Here is a 23,136-nt window from a genome sequence, read left to right as displayed (position 1 = left end):
TGAGGTTGCACCGGTTTACTTTCTTCATTGGATATTTCAACTTGATTGTCCACAATCCTACCACTCCACAAGGCAGTCACCGCATTAACATGTTCAATGGTGTGGCCTTCCGATGAGGAATGGGTTTCCACAACATATTGTTGCTTGGGTGGGGCATTAATAGGCATCTTTCCCTTCTCTCTTGCATTAAGAGTGCTTGCTATTTGCCCTACATGGGTTTCTAGCTTTGCAATAGATTGAGAGTGAGAATGAAACAATTGAGTGTTAGCCTCTAAAGTGCCCAAAGCATTTAAAACTTTTTTCTTCAAAGGTGGGACTTCTAGTATTTCCTTAGGAATAAGATTGGTTGGGAAAATGAGAATTTGCAAATTGATTCCCTTGTGATTGATAAGGTCTATAACCTTGGGATCCTTGGTTTTGAAGTGGAGGTGGAATGTACTTCCCTTGAAAACCACCTTGGGAAGGGTTTGAGCCTTCTCCTTGGTTTCTCCAAGAGAAATTCGGATGATTACTCCAACTTAGATTATAGTGAGTACCATAAGGATTGTTCCCTTGGTTCACAAAAGCTGTATTGACTTATTCATTAGGTTCATTTTGCACTTGTCTGTAAGTACAATGAGAAGTAGAATGAAGAACACTAGAACAAGTCATACATGTTTCATTTGATGCATGATGAGAATGGTTAGGGAAGGAAGATACTTGGTTCACCGAGTTTTGGTTAATCAAAAATTGATCAAACCTTTGGGATAAAGACTTCATATTGGCGGCTATTTTATTCGAATGGTCAACTTGATGTAAGCCAACACTCTTCTTACCTTATGAATTTCTACCATTCTTGGATGATAATGTTCTATGCAAAGAATTTTCACTCATGCTCTCATAAAGACGCCACACGTTATCCTCATGCCTATCAATATATGAGCCACCCATGGAAGCATCAACCATACCCTTATAGTTGTCCGATAAGCTTTCGAAGAAATATTGAACTAATTGCCATTTGGGCATGTCATGATGTGGACACTTCCTAAGCAATTCATTTAAGCGTTCCCATACCTCATGAAACATTTCTCCATCCCCTTGTGTAAATTCTCGAATTGAGGTTCTTATGGCATTGGTTTTAGAAACCGGATAGTACTTCTTCAAGAACTCTTGTTGCATTTCTGCCCAAGAAGTGATTAAAAAAGGCCTAAGATTGTTAAACCAATACTTTGCCTTATCTTTTAAGGTGAATGGAAAAAGTTTAAGTCTTAAAACCTCTTCTATCATGTCCGTATATTTTACGGTGGAACATACTTCAAGAAACTTATTCAAATGCTTGTAAGGTTCTTCACTTGGAAGTCCATGATAGTTAGGAAGCATTTGAATGATTTATGGCTTAATTTCATAATGATGTGCTTTAAATGGAGGCAATTGGATGCATATAGGTGCATTATACTCATTAGGCACATAATGGTCTCTTAAAGCAAGTGGTGGATTAGCTACTTGAGGTGCAACATGAATACCTTGGTTTTGAATTCCTTGATTAATGATGGGAGGTTGTGGAGCATACATTGGCCTTGGCACTCCATATGGAACTTGGCCTTGTTGTTGTGGTGGTTGGTGAATGTATGGCCTAGGCATGCCTAATGGGACTTGCATGTTCTCATTGTGCACATTTGGATATAGAATACCTTGTTGGTCTATGTGACCAAGGTCCTCAACATGATCATCATTATGGTCATCCATTGATAGATTGGTTCTATTTGAACTTCTTTTTCCCCTAGGATTTCTAACGATGGATTTAAGATGCAAATCAAGAGGGACAAGAGTGGGTCTCAATGAATGAAGTCCATGCATGCACAATGCAAAACACAATAAGCACAAATAATGACAAACACTATGCCTTCACAACAATGCAATTAGACTTCTTCCACAAACATTTAATTTATACTCCCATACTTTAACAATAATGATGCAAAGAACAAATAAAAATAAGTCTCCACGAGGGCCGACGATTTAACTAAGGGATTGAGTAAAGAAAGTCTCACAAAGGTCCTTTAGCACTTCAACTCCAAATTTAAAGCTTAGCTTCGCAAATTTTTTAAATTTTAGCTTTTTACTTTCTTTGCTTGCTTGAATGCTCCTTTGCTTGCTTCCTCTCCAACAATGCACCTAGTTAAGTAAGACCAACATAATAAGTAACCAAAAAGAAAAATAAAAATAAAGTAAAGACATGATCAAAAGAGTACTAATCCTAATTGATTCTACAATTCCGACGTTGCCAAATCAAATTAATCAATCCCCGGCAACGGCGCCAAAATCTGATCGGTCCTTTTGAGGGTCGCTATACCATATCAAGCTTGAGGAGTGTGCAATTTTAAGGCGAGGGCCAAGAGTTTTACATTTATAGAAGCCACTACTACCTTCACTAAAAATATAGCTAGGGCGAGTAGGGATCGTCCCAAGGGATTGTGAGGATCGAATAATGTCGTGGAATCGCTATTAGGGCTAGTAGGTCGAGTGATCAAACAATTGGTTGGTTGGTTGATTAGAGATCAACTAAGTTAAACTACGTGATAACAAGAAAATGCAACTAAGAGTAAGTGAGAGAGAGAAGAGTCTTGGGGTTTAGAGATCACCACCAAGCAATGCATTTCTATACCGTTGATAAGTGACTAATGAGGGCAAATGGTGTGTTGCAATATTGGTGTGTGTGTGTTTGGTTGATTCAACAAGCAAGGATGACTAGTTAAGCATGTATTATCTAAACATCATGTGAAAGGCACAATATATCTAAGCAATGAAGGATATATTGTCTAAACAACATGTGTAAGGCACAATAGATCAAAACAAGTCATTAATCCATTCATTAAGCTCACAATCCAAATATAACACAAGGTTAGAGACATATGTTACTTGCATTCAAAACCTTGGATCATCAAATAACAAGCATAGATTGTCCTCCCATTTAACACTACACTACAACTACACTACATCTATACTACTAGAATGAAAATAAACTAGGGGAGAGGCACAATCCATCAAAGAATAAGTACGAACCATCAAGAAAATCACAAGAGCATTCCTTTAAGTACTATGTTTTGACAATCTCTAAATCTATAGCATCAATACACATAAACATGCATGAATAACACAAAATCTAGAGACAAGCACATGAACATCTATTCTAGCATACATAGACATATGGATAAAATGAAATGATCAATTGAAAGCATTTAACCACACAAATCATTGAACAATCAAGATCTATATATATCAAAGTGTCAAAACATTAATTACAACACTAATTCCTCATTAATACACAAGATTAAGATATAGAAAGCATGCTTGGGGAAAACTCTAGCCCCAAGAGGATGTCTAGCCACTCATGGTGATGTTGCTCTAACCCTCAAAGGCTAACTCAATGGAAGAGATTTGCTCCTTGGTTGATGAAGAATCTCTAATGGTGTCTTTAGCCTCCTCCTCCTCTAAGCTTACTCTCCAATAGATGATATGAAAATGATATTAGCTCTCTTTGTAAAAAGCAATCCTTATCCTTATATAGGTAGGTCAAATGACACCCAAAAATGAGCTGGGGTCGTGCACACAATATTCCCTAATGATTGGATAAGGGATAACTTTCAATGAGATGGAAATTTAACTTTTTCGCACTGGAGGAAGTTCGATCGATCGAACCTTGGACTTTGATCGATTGAACTAGCTGAGATCCATTGAACTTAAGCTGGATCAATCCAACTGGTTGAGCTTTTTAGGAAAAGACAAATCCAAGATATTTTGGGAGATGTTTTTGGGAAAAGGACAAAAGTGGTTAGTGGGTGCTACAGCTCTGGATAAGATCAATCATTTGAATAAGGACAAAAGTGTTCGATCGATTGAAGGGTGGTGTTGGATCGATCGAACTTTGGACTTTTTGCTTTGGGTCAAGGCTTGGATCTATCTTAAAGTGCTAAGATCGATTAGTGTTCGATCGATCGAACCTTGAAGTTGGATCGATTGAACTTTGCTGCTTCCCACATTTGGCTTCATTTGCTTCCTTCTTTCTCCACTTTGCTCATTTCTTTGTTTAATCCCAGAATTGCTTCAATTAAGCTCTTATTTGGCTGAGTTAGCTTATTTTCGGGATAAGTGCCTGAAAATGGAAATAATACGAAATCAATCTAAAACGGTAAAGTAAGATAGATAAAGGTACTAGAATGCCTAAGCTTGAGGGGTTTAAATACGCACTTTTCAGCGCTCATCAAAACCCTAAGTCAAGATGTGAGGGTTTTCTATAATATGCAAGACTATTATATTAAAAGCATGTATACAATATATTTTAAACCCCAAGGATTTTAAAACACTTAAAATATAAACATATTACTACCCCTACCTCAATAGAGAATTGAATCTCTATAATCCAAGCAACCAAGCTTAAAATGGAAAATAAGTTTAGGGTTAATGAAGAGGAGAGTGAGGGGAAACTTTTGTGTTCCAAGGTTTTAAGTCTAGGGTGAATGGAAGGAGGCCAAAAATGAAGTCAAAGCTATTAACCAAGCTTTTCTCCAATGGTGGCTAGGCTAGGGTTCTTGAAGAACATGTGAAATGAAAAAGATAAAGTGTGAAATGGTGAGTGGAAAGGCTAGAAATCCTCCACTCACTATGTGTTCTTACACTACCTCTCACACACACACAATGCAAGACTTATTTTGGTGCTTACACTTGTCACAAATCCAAGGCTCCTTCCTAGGCTTAATCCTAAGCCTACACTTGTTATCCATCTAAGCCAACAAGTGCTCCAATCCTAGGCCAACAAGTGGGTGAATCTCCACCCTTCAAATGTCAAGAGATTACACATCTAAGTCACTCCACCCCATTGCCAACAAGTGGCACCATAAGAATATGACACTTGTCACATTTTCCAAAAATTACAAAAAGGTCCTTTTTCAAAATATCTTATAAATTAAATTACAAAAAGGTCCATAAGATGAAAAATAATTACTTTATGTAATTACAAAAAAATCCCAAAAATAATGAATAATTACAAGAAAGTATGCATCCATACCCTTTATAAAAAAGTAAGTAACTAGAATGTATTTTCTACAAAAGTAAAAATACAAATGCCATAGAAATCAAATATCATGAATGCATGCAAAATCGGAATCAAATCCGAGCACAACAGGTGAGGTTATGCAAGGAAAAATGATAAACAGGAAAAAGACGAAATAGGGAAAATACAAAATAGGAAAAAGACGAAAAAAGATAATCGCCGAAAAATGAAAAGGAGGAAAAAGACCGGGTCATTACAACCTACCCTCTTTAAAAGGATTTCGTCCCCGAAATCGAGTCGTACCTGAATGAGAAAACAAATGGGGTTACCGAGAGCGAACCTCCTGCTCAAGCTCCCAGGTAGCCTCCTCAATGCCATGATGTCTTCATAAAACCTTAACCAATGGAATGGTCTTGGTTCGCAAAACCTGTTCCCGTGAATCAAGAATCTGGACTGGACCTTCCTCGTACGTCACATCCTCATCAACAACTACATCTGTCCACCACAAAACATGTGATGAATCCGGCTCATACTTCCTTAACATAGATATGTGAAAGACGTCGTGAACCCTATCCAGGTCTGGCGGCAATGCCAAACGATAAGCAACTTCATCGACGCGCTCCAAAATCTGAAGTGGTCCAATGAACCTAGGAGACAACTTGCCCGTCTGCCGAAATCTCAGAAGTCCCTTCCATGAAGAAATCTTGAGAAAGACGTGGTCCCCTACCTCAAAATACAAGGATCTCCTCCTCTTGTCCGCATAACTCTTCTGCTTGCTTTGAGCTATAGCCAACCACTGCCGAATCAACTTAATTTTTTCTGTAGTCTCGAAGACAATATCGAGACCCAAGGCGACTGTATCACCTACCTCGGTCCAACAAACTAGAGATCTATAAGGTCTACCATACAATGCCTCAAAAGGTGCCATGCCAATACTGGTCTTGTAACTGTTCTTATAGGCAAACTCCACCAAAGGTAAGTAGTCTTCCCAACTACCCCCAAAATCCAAAATGCAAGCCCGTAGCATATCCTCTAATATTTGAATGGTACGCTCTGACTGACCATCAGTCTGAGGATGGAATGTCGTGCTGAAATGAAGCCCCGTGTCAAGAGCCTTTTGAAAACTCTGCCAAAAGTGAGACGTGAACCTGGGATCCCTATCCAAAACAATGGATACCGGAACCCCGTGAAGCCTGACAATCTATCCTACGTATAGTCCACTAAGTTTCTCTGCGTCATTTGTCACTGCCATAGGCAAAAAGTGAGCTATCTTAGTCAATCTGTCAACAATGAACCAAACGGCATCATTCCCTGCCTTAGATCTCGGAAGTCCCGTTACGAAATCTACAGTGATGTGCTCCCACTTCCACTCTGCCACTGGTAGTGGTTGCAACATACCTGCCGGTCTCTAATGCTCTGCCTTCACTTGCTGACAAGTAAGGCATTTAGCCACGAACTAAGAAACATCCCGTTTCATACCTTTCCACCAAAACTGTCTTCGCAAATTGTGATACATCTTCATACCACCAAAATGAACTGCGAGTCGAGAATGGTGAAAATCCCGAAGAACAACGTCATGATAAGATATAGGAATAACCATCTTCCCTCTGTACCTGAGACCACCCTCTGAATATAAGGTCTAACCCTCTACATTCTCGTCACTTGAAATTCGATCGTGGATGGATTTCATCTCCCCATCCTCCTGTTGTGCCTCAATAACTTTGCTAACAAGAGCCGGCTGAGCCACAAGGCTAAACAAAATAGCCGGTAAAATATCCTCATACAACTACAAACCAAAATCTGCAAGCACTTTTAGCATCTTCCATCTGTGAATGGAAATGTTAGCAAGAGTACCCCGTAACTTCTTACTCAAAGCATTGGCCACCACATAGGCCTTTCCTGAATGATACTATAACTCAAAGTCATAGTCTTCCATGAACTCAACCCATCTGCACTGTCTCAAGTTCAAATCCTTCTGAGAGAAGAGATACTTCAGACTTTTGTGATCGGAGAAAACCTCGAACTTCTCCCCGTATAAATAATGTCTCCACCCCTTTAGGGCAAAGATAACTCCTGCCAACTCCAAGTCATGTATCAGATAGTTCAACTCGTGAGTCTTCAACTGTCGTGACCCATAAGCAACCACCCGTTTTGTCTGCATCAAGACACAACCCAATCCTTCTTGCCCCAAACCATGTTCAGGTATGATCAAAACTGGAACCAATGTCAATCTGACCTTCAACTCCTGAAAAACAAAATCACTAGCCTCATTCCATATGAACTTGACTCCCTTACGAGTAAGTCGAGTCATAGGTGCCACTAAACGAGAGAAATCCCGAACAAACCTCCTATAATAGCCGGCTAGGCCAAGAAAGCTCCGAACCTTAAACACTGTCTTCGGACGCTCCCAATCCATCACAGACTCAATCTTAGACGGATCTACTGTAACACCGCTCCTTGACATGACGTGTCCAAGGAACTTCACTTCCAGTAACCAAAATTTGCATTTCTCGAACTTGGCATACAACTAATTATCCCTAAGGATTTACAACACTGTCATCAAATGATACTTATGCTCCTTTACCGAAGCCGAATATACCAGAATGTCGTTAACGAACACCACCAAAAATTTGTCAAGATAGTCACTGAATACACAGTTCATTAAATCTATAAAAGCTGTTGGGGCATTGGTCACACCAAATGGCATCACCAGAAACTCATAATGACCATACCGTGTACGAAAACCGGTCTTGGATATATCCTCATCCTTAACCCTTAACTGATAGTAACCTAATCTCAAATCAATCTTTAAAAAGCATGTCGCTCCTTTCAACTAATCAAACAAGTTATCAATCCTAGGCAAAGGATATCTGTTCTTGATCATAACATGATTCAACTTACGATAATCGATGCAAAGTCTCAAAGACCCATCCTTCTTTTTCGCAAAAAGAACCGTTACTCCCCATGGTAAAGCATTAGGACGAATAAAGCCCTTAGCTTTCAAATCATCCAACTGACTTTTCAGCTCATCAAGCTTTGCCGGTGCTATACGATATGGTGCCATAGAGATGGGCGCTGTACCGGGAATGACATTAATGGCAAAAATAACTTCCCTTAAAGGAGGTAACTGTGTCAGTTCCTCTGGAAAGACATTAACAAACTCTTCAACAACTGCCGGAAGAACACGACCCAAACTGTTATCCTCGTCAACTAGCAAACTAGCCAAGTAGGATCTGTGGTGACTCCAGTCACCAATACTGAAAACCATCGCTGGGTGGGAATCACTCCGATCTCCTACAAAATGGAAATAATCTCCCTTGGGAGTCCAAACAGACACCCTCCCATGGAAGCAATCAATCGTAGCCCGAAAGAATGACAACCAATCCATCCCGAGAATGACATCAAAGCTTGTCATGCCGAGAACAACAAAATCAAACTCTAAGGTCCACCAAGCTATCTCAATAGCACAACCCCGAAAAACACGATCCAAGGACACTGGACCCCTAACTAGTGTGTCAACACAAAGAAGACTATCCCGAAGTGTGACCTCCAGACCTAATGAATGTGCAAATGATACAGAAATGAAAGAATGTGATGCACCCGTGTCAACAAGAACTCGTGCCCAAGAACTGAAAGCTGGAAAGATACCTCGAACTGAAGAGGTGCCTGCAGAAGCATCCTCCTGTGGAAGAGTATAAGCTCATCCCTGAGTCCCTGAGCCCTGCTATGAATTACTTTGATACCACTTATGACGGCCCAAGTTTTTTAACCCGGTGCGTTAGTGATGAACCGAAAGTTAATCCGATAACGGATTTGAAATGCGGAAGCAAATGATAAAACAAGGTCTTAAAAGATAGGAATCACTCTTAAGACACAAATGTGACCTTTCATGAGATCACAGGACTTAAAGAGAGCAAAAGTGGAAACAAAGGTCAAAACGGACAAAATTCGTTATCAAAGGGGCAAAATGGTCAATTCACAATTAAAGAGAGAAACTTGACTCTAAAAAAGTCAAACACGGTGAATACAACCTAATCTAATCATTTCAAGACATTCTAAGAGGTTTTAAGAACATTGGCTAAGAATCCTACAAATTGCCCTTTCCCGGTTGAAGTGAAAACTGACACTACTCCATTAAAACATGAATATCTCTCACTGCGTTTGGAATCTGAGAATAGCATAGGTACCATTGGAAATCTGACTCAAAATCCTTCAGTTTAGGCTCAAGAATCACCCAATTTGGATAAGGAACGAAGAAGTTATGGCCTTTCGAATTTGGACCATCAGTGCTGAATTAAAATCTGGAAATGCTGGTGCACAGGGGCTATTTCGGTTGACCGACTTAGAGTTTTGATGAGCGCTGAAAAGTACGTATTTAAATCCCTTAAGCTTAGGTATTCTTGAACCTTTATCTATCTTATTTTACCATTTTGTATTGATTTCGTGTTATTTCCATTCTCAGGTACTTATCCCCAAAATAAGCTAACTCAACCAAATAAGAACATAATTGAAGCAATTCTGGGATGATTCAAAGAAAGGAGTAAAGTAGAGCAAAAAGAAACCAAAGGGTGGAATTTCAATAACTTCGATCGATCTCAAGAAAAGTTCGATCGATCCAACTTTCATCGATCTTAGCGCTTCAAGATGGATATGAGCCATGTTTGTCCCTGTTTAAAGATCTCAAAAGTTCGATCGATCCAACTTCCTTCTCTGATCGATCGAACATTCTTGTCCTTATCCAGATGATTGATCTTATCTAGTTGTACCACCCTACCAACCACTTTTGTCCTTTTCCCAAAAATATCTCAGATTTGTTTTTATTTAAAAAGGCACCGCCATTGAGGATCGATCCAACTTCAGTTCGATAGATCTCAGCCATTTTCGATCGAGCCAAGTCCAAGGTTCGATCGATCGAACTTCCTCCAATGCGAAAAAGTTAAATTTCCAGCTCACAAAAAGTTGTCCCTTATCTAATCATTGGAGAATATTTGCTGTACGACCCCAACTCATTTTGGGTATCATTTGACCTACCTATATAAGGATAAGGATTACTTTTTGTAGCATATCATATTATATCACATCATATCATATCATACCTTAGAGAACTCTTAATGGGGAAGCAAAGAAGAGGATGAGGTTAGAGACACCATTGGAGACTCTTCATCAACTATGGAGCAGATTTCTTCCATGGAGCTTGCCCTTGAGGGTTGGAAGACATCATCCATGAATGGCTAGACATCATCTTGGGGCTAGAGTTAGCCCTAAGCATGCTTTCTACTTCTTGAATTATTCATTTTTTAAGGGATTTGTATTGTGATTCATGTCTTGGCACTTTTATATATAGAGATCTTGTTTATTCAATGATTTATGTGGTTTAATGCTTCCAATTGATCATTTCATTCTATCCATATGTCTATGTATGCTAGAATAGATGTTCATGTATTTGTCTCTATTTCTTGTGTTATTGATGCATGTCTATGTGTGTTGATGCTATAGATCTAGAGATTGTTAAGACATAGTGCTTAATGTCATGTTCTTGTGGTGTATTTGATGGTTCATACTCATTGCTTGATGGATTGTACCTCATCCTTAGTTTAATTAGTTTAATTTCATGTCATTAGCTTAGTTGTAGAGTAGTTGTTAAATAGGAGGACAATCCATACTTGTTGTTGATGATCCATACTTATGAAAAGCAAGTAACATGTATCTCTAACCTTGTGATGTGTTTGGATTATGAGCTCAAGAAAAGGATTAATGGCTTAATTTGATATGTTGTACTATCCACCATGTTGTTTAGACAATATATGCTTAATTTTTCATCCATGCTTGTTGGAACAACCACACACACACACTTTGTTTCAATACATGTTCTTCCCCTCATTAATCATTCATTAGAGGTGTAGAAAAGCTATGCTTAGTGGTGATATCTAAACCCCAAGATCTCTCTCTCTTTTATTCTCTCGATTGCATTATTGCTTACTTTAATTTAATTTGCATCTAGTTTAATTCAACCACTCAACCACTATTTGATCACTCAACCTACTAACCCTAATTTTGATTCCTCGACCTAGTACGACACTCAATCCCTTGGGACGATCCTACTCACCCTAGCTATATTTTTAGTGTAAGGTAGTAGTGGCAATTTATAAATGTAAAACTTGGCCACATAAGCATAAACTTTGGTTTTGAATTGACGACACACCAAGTTTTTGGCGCCGTTGCTGGGGATTGATAGATTGGCAACGTCGTATTTGTGGAATCAATTAGGAATTAGTACTCTTTTGATCGTGTCTTTACTTTGTTTTCAATTTTTGTTACTTATTGTTTTGTTCTTGATTAATAAGGAGCACTGAGCTAAGAAGCAAACAAAGGAGTATTCCAAGCAAAGGAGCTAAGCAAACAAAGGAAAAATGCTAAAAATCTAAAAAAAATTGCTAAGCTAAGCTATAAATTTGGAGTTGAAGTGCTAAAGGACCTTTGTGAGCTTTTTATTTACTCATCCCTTAGTGAAATCATCAGCCCACTTGGAGGCTTGTAATTCAATTCCTAGATAAATCGTGAGTCCGCGTGGAGCCAATTTACTTTTCTTACATATTATTGTTAAAGCATGGGAGTATGAGAACATTGTATGTGGAGGAAGTTTGTTGATTGTTGATTTGTTGTGAAGGTGAAGTGTTTGTTGTTATTGCTTATTGTGTTGCATTGTGCATGCATGGTCGTAGATCATTAAGACCCACTCTTGTCCCTTTAAATTTTCATCTTGAATCCATTATTCGAAACCCTAGGGGAAGAGGTAGTTCTAGTCAATCCATTGCATCAATGGAAGGACACAATGAGGACCATATGGAGGACCTCAGTCACATAGACCAACAAGGTATCCTCCACCCCAATGTGCATCATGATAACATGCAAGTTCCATTAGGCATGCCAAGGCCATATGTTTATCCACCACAATAATAAGGCCAACTTCCATTGGGAATGCCAAAGCCAATCTGTACTCCACCACCTTCCATCATTCAAGGCAACCAAGGTGCCCATGTTGCACCTCCAATTGCTAATCTTCCCCTTGCTTTAAGATATCACTATGTACTTAATGAATATAATGCACCCACATGCATTCAATTTCCACCATTTAGAGCACACCACTATGAAATCAAGCCACAAACCATTCAAATGCTTCCTAACTATCATGGACTTCCAAGTGAAGAACCTTATAAACATTTGGATGAGTTTCTTGAAGTATGTTCCACCGTAAAATATACGGACATACCAGAAGAGGTCTTAAGGCTTAAACTTTTTCCATTCACCCTTAAAGACAAGGCAAAATATTGGTTTAACAATCTTAGGCCTTTTTCAATAACTTCTTGGGCGAAAATGCAACAAGAGTTCTTGAAAAAGTACGATCCGATTTCTAAGACCAATGCCATGAGAACCTCAATTCAAGAATTTTCACATGGGGATGGAGAAACATTTCATGAGGCATGGGAACGCTTTAATAAATTACTTAGGAAGTGTCCATATCATGACATGCCCAAATGGCAATTAGTTCAATATTTCTTTAAGAGCTTATCGGACAATTACAAAGGTATGGTTGATGCTTCGATGGGTGGCACTTACGTCTATAGGCATGAGGATGACGTGTGGCGTCTTTATGAGAGCATGAGCGAAAATTCTTTACATCGTACATTATCTTCAAAGAATGGTAGAAATTATAGTGGTAAGAAGAGTGTTGGCTTACATCAAGTCAACCACTCCGATGAAATTGCCGCCGAAATGAAATCATTATCTCAAAGGTTTGATCAGTTTTTGATCAATTAAAACTCGGCTAATCAAGTGCCTTCTTTCCCTAACCATTCTCATCATGCATCTAATGAGACATGTATGACTTGTTTAAGTGTTTTACATTCTACTTCCAATTGTCCCCATGGACATGTGCAAAGTGAGCATCATGAACAAGCAAATGCTGTTTTTACTAATCAAGGGAACAATCCTTATGGAAATCATTACAATCCTAATGGGAGGAATCACCCGAATTTCTCTTGGAAAAACCAAGGGGAAGGCTCAAACCCTTCCCAAGGCGGTTTTCAAGGAAAGTACATTCCACCTCCAATGCAAAGCAAAGGTTTCCAAGGTTTTAGATCATCATATCATTCATAAGGAAACCAATTTTCAAATTCTCATTTTCCCAATCAACCATCATATTCCCAAGGAAATGTTAGAAGTCCCGCTTTTGAAGAGAAAGTTTTGACCGCTTTGGGCACTTTAGAGACAAACACACAATTGCTTCATTCTCACTCTCAATCTATTGCAAAGCTAGAAACCCAAGTAGGGAAAATAGCTAGTACTTTAAATGTAAGAGAGAAAGGAAAAATGCCTTTGAATGCCCTACAAAAGCAACAATATGTTGTGGAGACTCATTCCTCATCAGAAGGTTACATAATAGAGCATGTCAATGCGGTGACTACCTTGAGAAGTGAAAGGATTGTGGACAACCAAGTGGGTATGTCCAATGAAGGGAGTGAACCAGTGCAACCACAAGTGGACACCCGTCCCGTTTCATATCATATTCCTCCTTCATTGCATGTGCATGACCATATAAATGAGAATGTGTTGAAAAGTGAGTTGAAAAGTGATTTTGAAAAGAAAGATGTGCAAAATGATTTGAAAACTTCTTGTGTTGAAGAGACTTCAAACAAAAATTCTAAAAAGATTTTTGAACCAAAAGCTCCATTTCCGGATGCCTTAAAAGGATCCATTTCAAATGACAAGCAAAAGGCCAAAGTCAATGAAATCATAGACGTGTTTAGGCAAGTGAAAGTTAATCTTCCACTGTTGGATGCAATCAAGCAAATTCCGGCTTATGTCAAATTCTTGAAAGACTTGTGCACCCAAAAGAGGAAGAACAAAAGCCAAGCACCTAGAAAAGTGGTCTTAACTGAGCAAGTGAGCTCAATTTTGCAGCATAACACTCTCCCCAAGTTTAAGGACCCCGGTTCACTTACCACTTCATGCATCATTGGTGATCATATCATTAATCGGGCTCTTTTGACCTAGGAGCAAGTGTTAATCTTCTTCCATACTCTGTATATGTCAAATTAGGCTTAGGAGACTTGAAACCAACATCGGTAGTTTTGCAACTTGCCGACCGATTAATCAAAAAGCCTAGGGGTATCATCGAGGATGTATTGATTAAAATTGATAAATTTTTCTTTCCCGTTGATTTTGTAATACCCCTAATTTTAAAAGGCTATTCCTGGAATTTAGTTTATTGTTTATTTTCATTTTATTTGATTATTTACATAATTGTTTTATTTAATTATTTGCTTTATAGTTTTATGTGGTTAATTAGTCATGTTATGTAATTATTTGCTTAGTTGTTTTTATTAAATTGTATTTAGGTACTTGTTTATTTAATTATTATTTTTTATTTAATTGTGTTTAGTTAATTGTTTAATCGATTTTATTTAATGGAAATTTAAATTTAATGGAATTTAGTTTTTCTGTTTTACACGTGAATTTAGGTTTGCAATTCACATGGGCGGCCGACGTAGGTATATATCCTATGTTGGTTTATGGGCTGAGATGGGCTCTGGCTTTAAGGTTACAAGGATTAGGGTTCAAAGTTAAGCTTATAAATATATTACATGCGGTAAGCTTAGGGTTTTTGATTGATAGCAGTTAACTCGGAGACGTGAATTAAGTTCTATAAAAACACAGAAACTATGAGGTACAGAGGGAGAACAGAGAGAGGTAGGAGAGGAAGGCTAGGTGGGAGTAAGGAGGAAGGAACGTGGTTTGTGGAACAGTAATGGGGTGTTGAACGGACAATACCGAAACTGGGAATTAGAGTTTCAAGTCTGAAACTCAAAGGCAAGTTATTTTCTTCCTCTTTCCCTTTGCCTGTGTTCTGTGCACCTAGATAGCCTCTATGAAATTAATTGGACAACAATTGAACCATGTATGATTGTTGTATAATATATTTGATTACCTATTATCGGTGAACTAAATCTAAAATTATTTTGTCATGTATGGTTTTGAATGTCTCTGTTTCTGCATAAAAACGTCCATCTGTTTCAAATCTTTTGTGGATCCTTCTACACTAAATCATGAAGTTAATCATCACTAGATGTAAAATAAGACCTGTAAGCTCAAAGTAGAGGAGGAACAATAAGGTTTAAGTAGCCGGAGACGGAGGGGATGAGCTAAAATAGAGCAGCAGGAGGTTAGAGGCTCTCAAAAAGGGGTGAGAGCCGGCTCCATTGATGTGGGAGCCGGCTCCCACACAAGTACAGCCTGCTCCAAGGACCTTGGAGCCGGCTCTAAGCATTCTAGAGCCTGCTCCCACAATTTGGAATAGGCTCTCTCTCAAATACACTTGCTGAATTTTTTTTTTTACGAATAATTTGAGACTGTGGGATTTGGGGACTATTTGGACCAAGTCTGGGACTTCACAGAATGATGAAAAGGTTAATCTTAGGTATTATTAAGACCTTTAATTGGTTAAAGCTTACTTTTGGTCAACGGGACAAACGGTATAAATTTACCTATTTTCTATACCATTAACGGATGAAAGATGGATTAATTGTTGAATTAAATTTTAGCAATATAATGGGATGTGGGATATTTATAAAACCTATTTTAAATGCATGGTAGGGTTCTCTGTGTATTTATTTTGAACTATACTTGCATTGGGATGTTAATTGTCGAATTAATAAACTTTTTCTGCAATTACTTGGATTATCGTTGGAATTTAATTGCTAGAATATTAATCAACGTCTCTGCAATTATTTGGATATTAGTTTGAATTGTAAATTACCATATATAGATTTACTTTGACCTATACATGTGTTGGGATGATTAGTTGTCGAAATATTAAACTTTTCTGCAATTAATTGGATTATCGTTGGAATTTAATTGCTGGAATTTTAATAATTATCTCTACAAATGTTTGGATATTAGATTGGACTGTAAATTACTCAGTATGATTTATTGGTTGTAATTTATATGGATATGGAGGATTGTGTGCACCGGTATGGGACGGTGGCACACTAGGGACGGCTTGGCTTCAAATTGCTAAGACCTAACTTATCGGATTAATAGAATGGATTGTAAACTCTTGAATCCTAAATTATGAATAAGTTAAATCAACTGACTAAGTTGAATGACTTCCTGGATTAATTGGTTGTAGTTAAGCCATATCAGCTGAATAAGTTGAGTGCTTAACTAAACGGTGTTTGGTATGTCTTCTCAATAAATAATTGAATGACATACTATGGTTTCGGACGAATTTTAGATATATGATTATAGTACCACGGTATGAGCTTGAGTCTCAGAGTCATTGGCTAGGGTGCGTATATGCAGTGGATGTGTAGCTGGATATAGTAGGTAGGTGTACCCTGTTAGGTCTAGGTACTCATGCCCACCTTTGGGTGCGTTTTCGCGTGATGCTTTTTATTCAGGTTGAGACCCCTACTGTAATCTAGTGAATGTCCTTAGTATGGATATATATGTATATTTATGGACTTTCTAGATATGTTGAGGGTATTTAGGGTGTATCAGTGTATCGGGCACTGTATGGATTGTAGTTAGATTATAACTTGCATGTGGGCCTGACCCACTCTCTCATTTTTCAGGTGCTCTCCAGTTCCAGGGTTAGAGCTTGGTCCTGTTGGTCGTGCAGAGCAGATATAGACTTCCATTCCACTGACTACATAGGACTGCTTCTTTATTTACTTTGGATCTTGCTTTAGTTATTTTAGTTTTCAGTTTTGGATTATTATTAGGGGTCCACTAGAGATGAATTCCCGAGTTGTAATCATAGAGGTTTTGGCAGTTGGATTTTATTAACTTTTATCAGTTTGAGGATTTTACATTAGTATTCTTTTCAGCTTTTAATATTTATTCTTAATTCATTTTTTTCATCTGTGTTCGTTATAAAGTATTAATTGTTTAGTATTCCCTCGGGTTCGGGCCTGGGCCTGATCAACCCGTTTCTCAGATCCAAGGGGTATCACATATTTCATTGTCATTGACACGGAATCGGTCCCAAGTCTTAAGTCCTTTCTTGGCAACCACGAATGCCAACATCAATTGTAGGACGGGGATAATGAAGATCTCATTTGGCCACATGAAGGTAAAGTTGAATATTTTTAATCCAACCCCCAATTCATTTGACAAGCATGAAGAGATTAATGTTATAAAAAAAGGTCATGACCTTAAAAGTGAAGGAATTGAGTTTTTATGTGAGACCAAGGTTTCAAAAAGTCCATCTTCAACCTTGAAACCAAAGAAAGTTGTTTCAAAATCTTATTTTGAAAGGGCGTGGAAGCCCAAAGATTCCATTGACCAAGGACCGAAAATATCTTTTGAGCTTAATCCAACAAGTTGCTTAAAGAACTATTTGTTGGGTGGAGTTCAAAGCACTTATCACCCCATTGAGGAGGGGATGCACTACAAGATGTTTAATCTGGGCTAAAAGAGCCCAACGTCTTGCTAGAGACGTTAACAACTAGCAAGACATTTCGTAGGGTGTCAAAACCCTATTTCTCACTCATTTCTATCTTTAATTTCATTTCTTGCGAAGTCTAGATACTTGTTTTTCGTTCATATGCATTGCTAGGAACTTTGATTAGGATTGTACGCACTTTTATGTTGTGATTGAGCATTTTGCATAAGTTCGATCAATCTCGGATGAGAGTTCAAACGATCGAACTTCGACCTGCATCCAACACTTAGAAAATTTTTGACCTGCATCACCCTACGTCCAAATCACCTTTCTGTCCCATCGTTCGAACTTATTCTCAGATCGATTATAAGTCCTTAGATCGATCCAAACTTCAAGTTCGATCGATCTTGAGTTCCAACACTTAGAAAAATTACTAAACCCAAAAACCTACATATTTTTAGCTCTCTGTCAGATCGATCGAACATTTTGTTCAGATTGATCTCTGTTTTTCATCTCATTGCTTTGACTTTATTTTGACTTTTTAATTTTTAAAATTCCAAAATATTTTATTTATTTTATTTTATTTTATTTTCAAAAAAATCTCAAAAAGATTTTATTTTATTTTAATTCTTCAAGAAAAAAAAAAAAAATTTCAAAGAGATATCATTTCAGTTCGATTGATCTGAGGTCTCAATTCGATCGATCGAACTGGTTCGGGGAAGTTTTTAAAAATGAAACCGAGCGTTTCAAGATCGATTTCAAAGATCGATGTAACCTTCTCTCAAACCCTATCCCTCGTCATCGCTGCACCCAATCTTCCCTATCTCCGGCGAAAATCTCCAGTGAGCTTCATCTCATCCCGAATCTCTCTCTCTCCTCTTAGATTTCGCATCTCACTTCTTCGAGTTTCCACTTCTCTCTCTCAGTTTTTAGGTGAAATCCGAATCCATCCTTATGATTCAAGCATCCATTTGCTTTATACATGCTTTAAATGTTAGATACATACTCTTTTAATGTTAAAAATCTCCATTGATGAAGTTTGAAGCTTTTTGTTTATATATGTATATATGTGTATATATATTTTGTTAGATTTTGTATTTCTAATTTGCCTCATTTAGTTGATTAGGATTGATGATTTGTGTGTTGATGGGCCCACGACTATGTTCGTGAAGGCCCCGTGCCATCCACGTCACAGATCTGTGACTGTCCACGTTCTTCGCAGAGTTCGATCGATCGAACATATTTCTCAGATCAACCGAGTGAGATCGATCGAACTTAGTTACTTAATTTCTCAGATCGATCATGAAAGATCGATCTCACATTTTTTGTAATCGATTAAACTTCACAGATTTCATACACACATTCTATGCATCTCATCTTGTGTCCATGCTAGCTCATTCATGCCCAATGCCTGTGATTCTCCACATTGGATGCATTTTACACTTATACTGCTTAGCACGTTCACATCTTGTCACTTCCATAGATTCATGTCATTTATCTGTTTTGTCTATCTTACTTGACAAACATGATTCTATTTTGTGCTTTAAATTCTTTATTCTGGCACTGACTTCCCCTGCAAGTTTTTAATTATTTTACAGGCCATGGCTAAAGTCAAGACTATAGCCCGCGGACACTATCACCGCCAAGGCAGGCCGCATTTCGATGAAGAGGCCAGTCCATCCCATGCCCAGAACCCTATACAGGAGGAGCCGGCTGAGCCCATACAGTCTCCCCATTCTAACAGCAGATTAAATTATGATGCTGGCGCATCTCCTTCACACGGTGATGCTGAGGCTGAGCATATACCATCTCCACCACCACAGCCAGCTCAGCCAGCCCAGGAATTAGACTAGCCATTACGCAGATACTCAAGCCTTCCAGTGGCGCATGAGTCAGTTTTCGACACAGATTTCTTCTCCCGGTCGGTACTTACCTGACCCGCTTATGGTGATATACTATGAAGGGGCCTTGCATCCATTCTTGCCCCTGTCACATACCCGGTGTACCCGAGTCTAGTACGGATGTTCTTCCAAAACCTCTGGCCTGCCCCGTGTAACACAGTAGAGCTGAGGACCTCTATTGATGGCCACCTGATTTCTATTACTGTGGACACATTATTCAGATCATGCCATTGTCCACATGACTACCCTCCAGAGCTACAGGAGACATATCCCAGGCTATATAGGCCTTCATATGCAGATATGGCCATTCTTCTTATAGGTCATTATGCCGATGGCGAGACCTTAGCCACCCGCACCTATTTGCCAGATGACTTGTGGTTCTTTAACTCAGTTTTGTTCCGCAACGTCTTCATGGCCAGCCATAAGATTCAGCGGAAAGGCGACTACTTGATTGCTCTGTTCGCTTTTTATACAGAGCATTAGTTGTCTATCCCCACGCTCATCTGGAGCATAATGAGAAAGCTCTATGATGAGCACATTGGCAAGGAGAGGCCCAAAAGGGCTAAGTCTCTCCCATTTGGCCCCCTCATCACCCAGATCCTGCTAGACCAGTGCTATCCTTTCCATCCACGGGAGCACCCTAAGCGAGGATCCTGTCACTTCCTAAAGAAGGATTGGGATAAGAGCTATAATGCCATTATTAAGAGACTACAGGAGGACGCAGCAGAGGCGGTAGAGGAGCTAGAGGCTGAAAAGGCAGCAGCAGACTCGGCAGCGGACGACGCAACAGTCGTTTCGGCTGCCGTACACATGGATATTGATTTAGAGCAGCCTGCCGAGGACGCAGAGCAGCACTCTCCAGCTAGGTCACCCATTCATGATGCGGAGTAGGCTCAGGATCATCATTCTCCCGATCTAGCGACAATTGAAGCTCTAGCACAGACACCCGGCTTTGGTGAGCGACTCTAGGCTTTGAAGGATGATGTCGTATCTATCCGCGCAGACACAGTCTCTCTCCGAGAAGACGCTGTCTCCATTAAAGCTGATATTGCTACCCTCCATATGGATGTCATGACCGCATTCAGAGATCTATCTAGAGACATCCGTAGAACGCGACCTGCCCGTCCTACATTTCCTTCTTGATCTCTCTATCCCTTTTATCCTATCATCCCATATATCTGTGATCTCATCATACTTTTGATACTGTTATACTATTTTTGCAGCCATGTCTGTCGACTCTGATACTGGATGTACTGTACTTTATTTTTTTTTATATATGTTTTCTGTATGGATGTCATATTTTTATATTCTTATATCTGTTTGTTTGACTCCATCAGGTGCATCTTAGTGACTTCAGTGAGAGAGAGTACTGCCCAAAATTTTTAGGACCACCCTTATACCTCTCTCTATTTTTAGTTGCTATCCCATTTACACTTGCATGAGCACTGTGCACTGTTATTATCCTTTTTGTTATCTGATGAGTTTTATCCAAATGCCAAATTTCAGGACTATAGTTAATCTCAAGTTTGGGGCGGCTATGCCACCCACTTTGGATACTTCAGTCCCAACCATTCTTTTCCTTAATTGCACTGGTATACTCTTTCCTTTTGTTCTCTTTGCACATTGAGGACACTGTGCCATTTAAGTTTGGGGGTAATGGTGCTATGCAGCGCTTGTTTTTCTTAAACAAATTCAAATTTTGAGCATATCTTGTGTATTTGAGAGATTTTCTATGATTGGTCCATAATTAGCTATGATTTTGATCTTTTGAGGACTATATTGCTTAAAATTTAAAAAAGGCTCGACTTGAGAGTCCAATACTCCTTGTATGCCTTGTGGATGCCATTTAGGAGTAATTTTTTTGAAAAATTAATATCTTGCTTACATTTGTGGTCCACATCATCCTGATTTTGTGATTGTTTTGAGATTCATTCTAGGATTCTACATTAGCATAGGCGCACACTAGCATTCATTTGTGGGGTACATGCTTTGCTGATTATTGAATTGGTTATATCCCAATTGGGCTAGTAGTGCATTGAAAGCTTTCATTCTTGATAAAGGTGGATAACAACCCCTTTTCACTAAGTAGCCGGGATTCTAGTCTCATCAAGCACTGAATTTCTCGCGCCGAAAGGTGGAGGGCCCAAACTCTAGGTTAATAATTGAATATATGTATATATATATATATATATAATGTGACGACCCTAGTTTTTTGGCCAGCATGTCCTGTGATGAACCGTAAGGATGATCCGATAACGGATCCGAAATGCGGAAGCGAAAACAGAAAACAAGACTCTAAGGAGTCAAAATGGCCTTCCATGAGGTCGTGGAACTTAATAAGAACTGATGCGGAAGCAAAAGATCAAAAATATGGCAAATAAGCCCCCAGGGGCAAAATAGTCATTTTTAAAAAATGTGGATTTGGGTGCCATCGAGCACACCGCTGGAAAGACAACAAAAAAATAATCAGGATGGACTTAAGAATCGCAAGATTTGGAGTCCAGACGAAGGAGAAATAGCCTGACGAAGAAAATCGAGCACTTAAGCCTAAAAGGGTAAACTGGTAATTATTCAGGAAGATACGGGTGCAACCGAGCACACCGTTGGAAAGACAGCGAAAAATTAGTCAAGTTCAAAAAAAAAATTCACTTGAATCGGAATCCGAACGAAGGAGAAAAGCCCAAAAGAAGAATTGACGTCGCGGCAGCCTAACGAGGGCCATGGCGCACACAGCGCCCATGCATGAGCCCACCAGCACCCATGCCGGCGCCCAATGGCATGCACCAGCTAACAGTAAGAAAAAAAAAAAAAAAAAAAAAAAAAAAAAAAAAAAAAAAAAAAACACGAAGAGGATTAAAAGTTACTATAGTGACTGTCTGCAACTGAGAGCAAAAACGGGATAGAAGATGAATTTTTCTGGGAAAACACAAAGAAGAAACCCCCCTCAAAATTGAATTTTATATATGACTTGCAAGAGAATTAAAAAAAAAATGCAATGTAGAATGCCCGAAATGCCCCTCCATGAAATCTGGTCATGGAGGTCCAAAAAGCTGCTAAAAAAAAAACACAAAGCTGAACTTTGCGATCGATTTCCGGTACCAAGACGACATTTTTTGAAAAAATACAAAAAATAACCCCCCCCCTAAAATCACGTTTTCTAATCGACCATGTAGAAAGAAGAAAATAAAACTGATATGAAAGGTCTAGAATGCCCCTAGATCAGATTATGCAAAAAAAGTGCGAAATGAATTCACAAGAGGCTCAAAACACAAACGATAAGGTTTTGCCTGGAAACGACCATGCACGCAAACATAACTTACCTATTTGGATGTGCTACAATGGTCCACGACTTAAAAATACCACCGATACAAAATCCGACCCCCCAACGGGCAAAAAGGCAAAAATGGAACTTAGAATGAAAACTCGGAATCCAAAAATACAAAACGGGATCAAGTGACCACTTGGCCCTTGGCCACACTTCAAACATGATTTATAAGACCATATGAAAGAATGAAAATGGAATTCCCACACCCGATGCAACCATGGTGAGACAATGACTTGGCGTTTTTCAATATTTTCACAATATTTCATGAAGTTAAAAAGTACATAGAATACAATATAATGGTCATTGGCTTCCGGCCTCATCTCATACATATCAAATACATTGAAAGGAGTGTACTTAAGTACACATTACATACATGGAATCAAATATACATATTTTGACATATAAGTCTACAAAATGACATTTCATGCTAACATTTGCA

At 38.8% G+C, this 23,136-nt stretch overlaps 1 pseudogene; it reads left to right on the top strand.

Annotated features, from left to right (window-relative positions):
- The first annotated feature begins 1,003 nt into the window (after window positions 1-1,003).
- Window positions 1,004-1,102, top strand: LOC132280596 (small nucleolar RNA R71; annotated as a pseudogene).
- Window positions 1,103-23,136: the final 22,034 nt, after the last annotated feature.

The sequence above is a fragment of the Cornus florida genome, unplaced genomic scaffold (assembly GCF_030987335.1).
Source record: "Cornus florida cultivar Cherokee Brave unplaced genomic scaffold, ASM3098733v1 CherokeeBrave_3.0.0_Hap2_Chr10, whole genome shotgun sequence".
Lineage (NCBI taxonomy): Eukaryota > Viridiplantae > Streptophyta > Magnoliopsida > Cornales > Cornaceae > Cornus > Cornus florida.
Note: the sequence above shows the minus strand (reverse complement) of the source record. Positions and strands in the feature narration are given on the sequence as shown.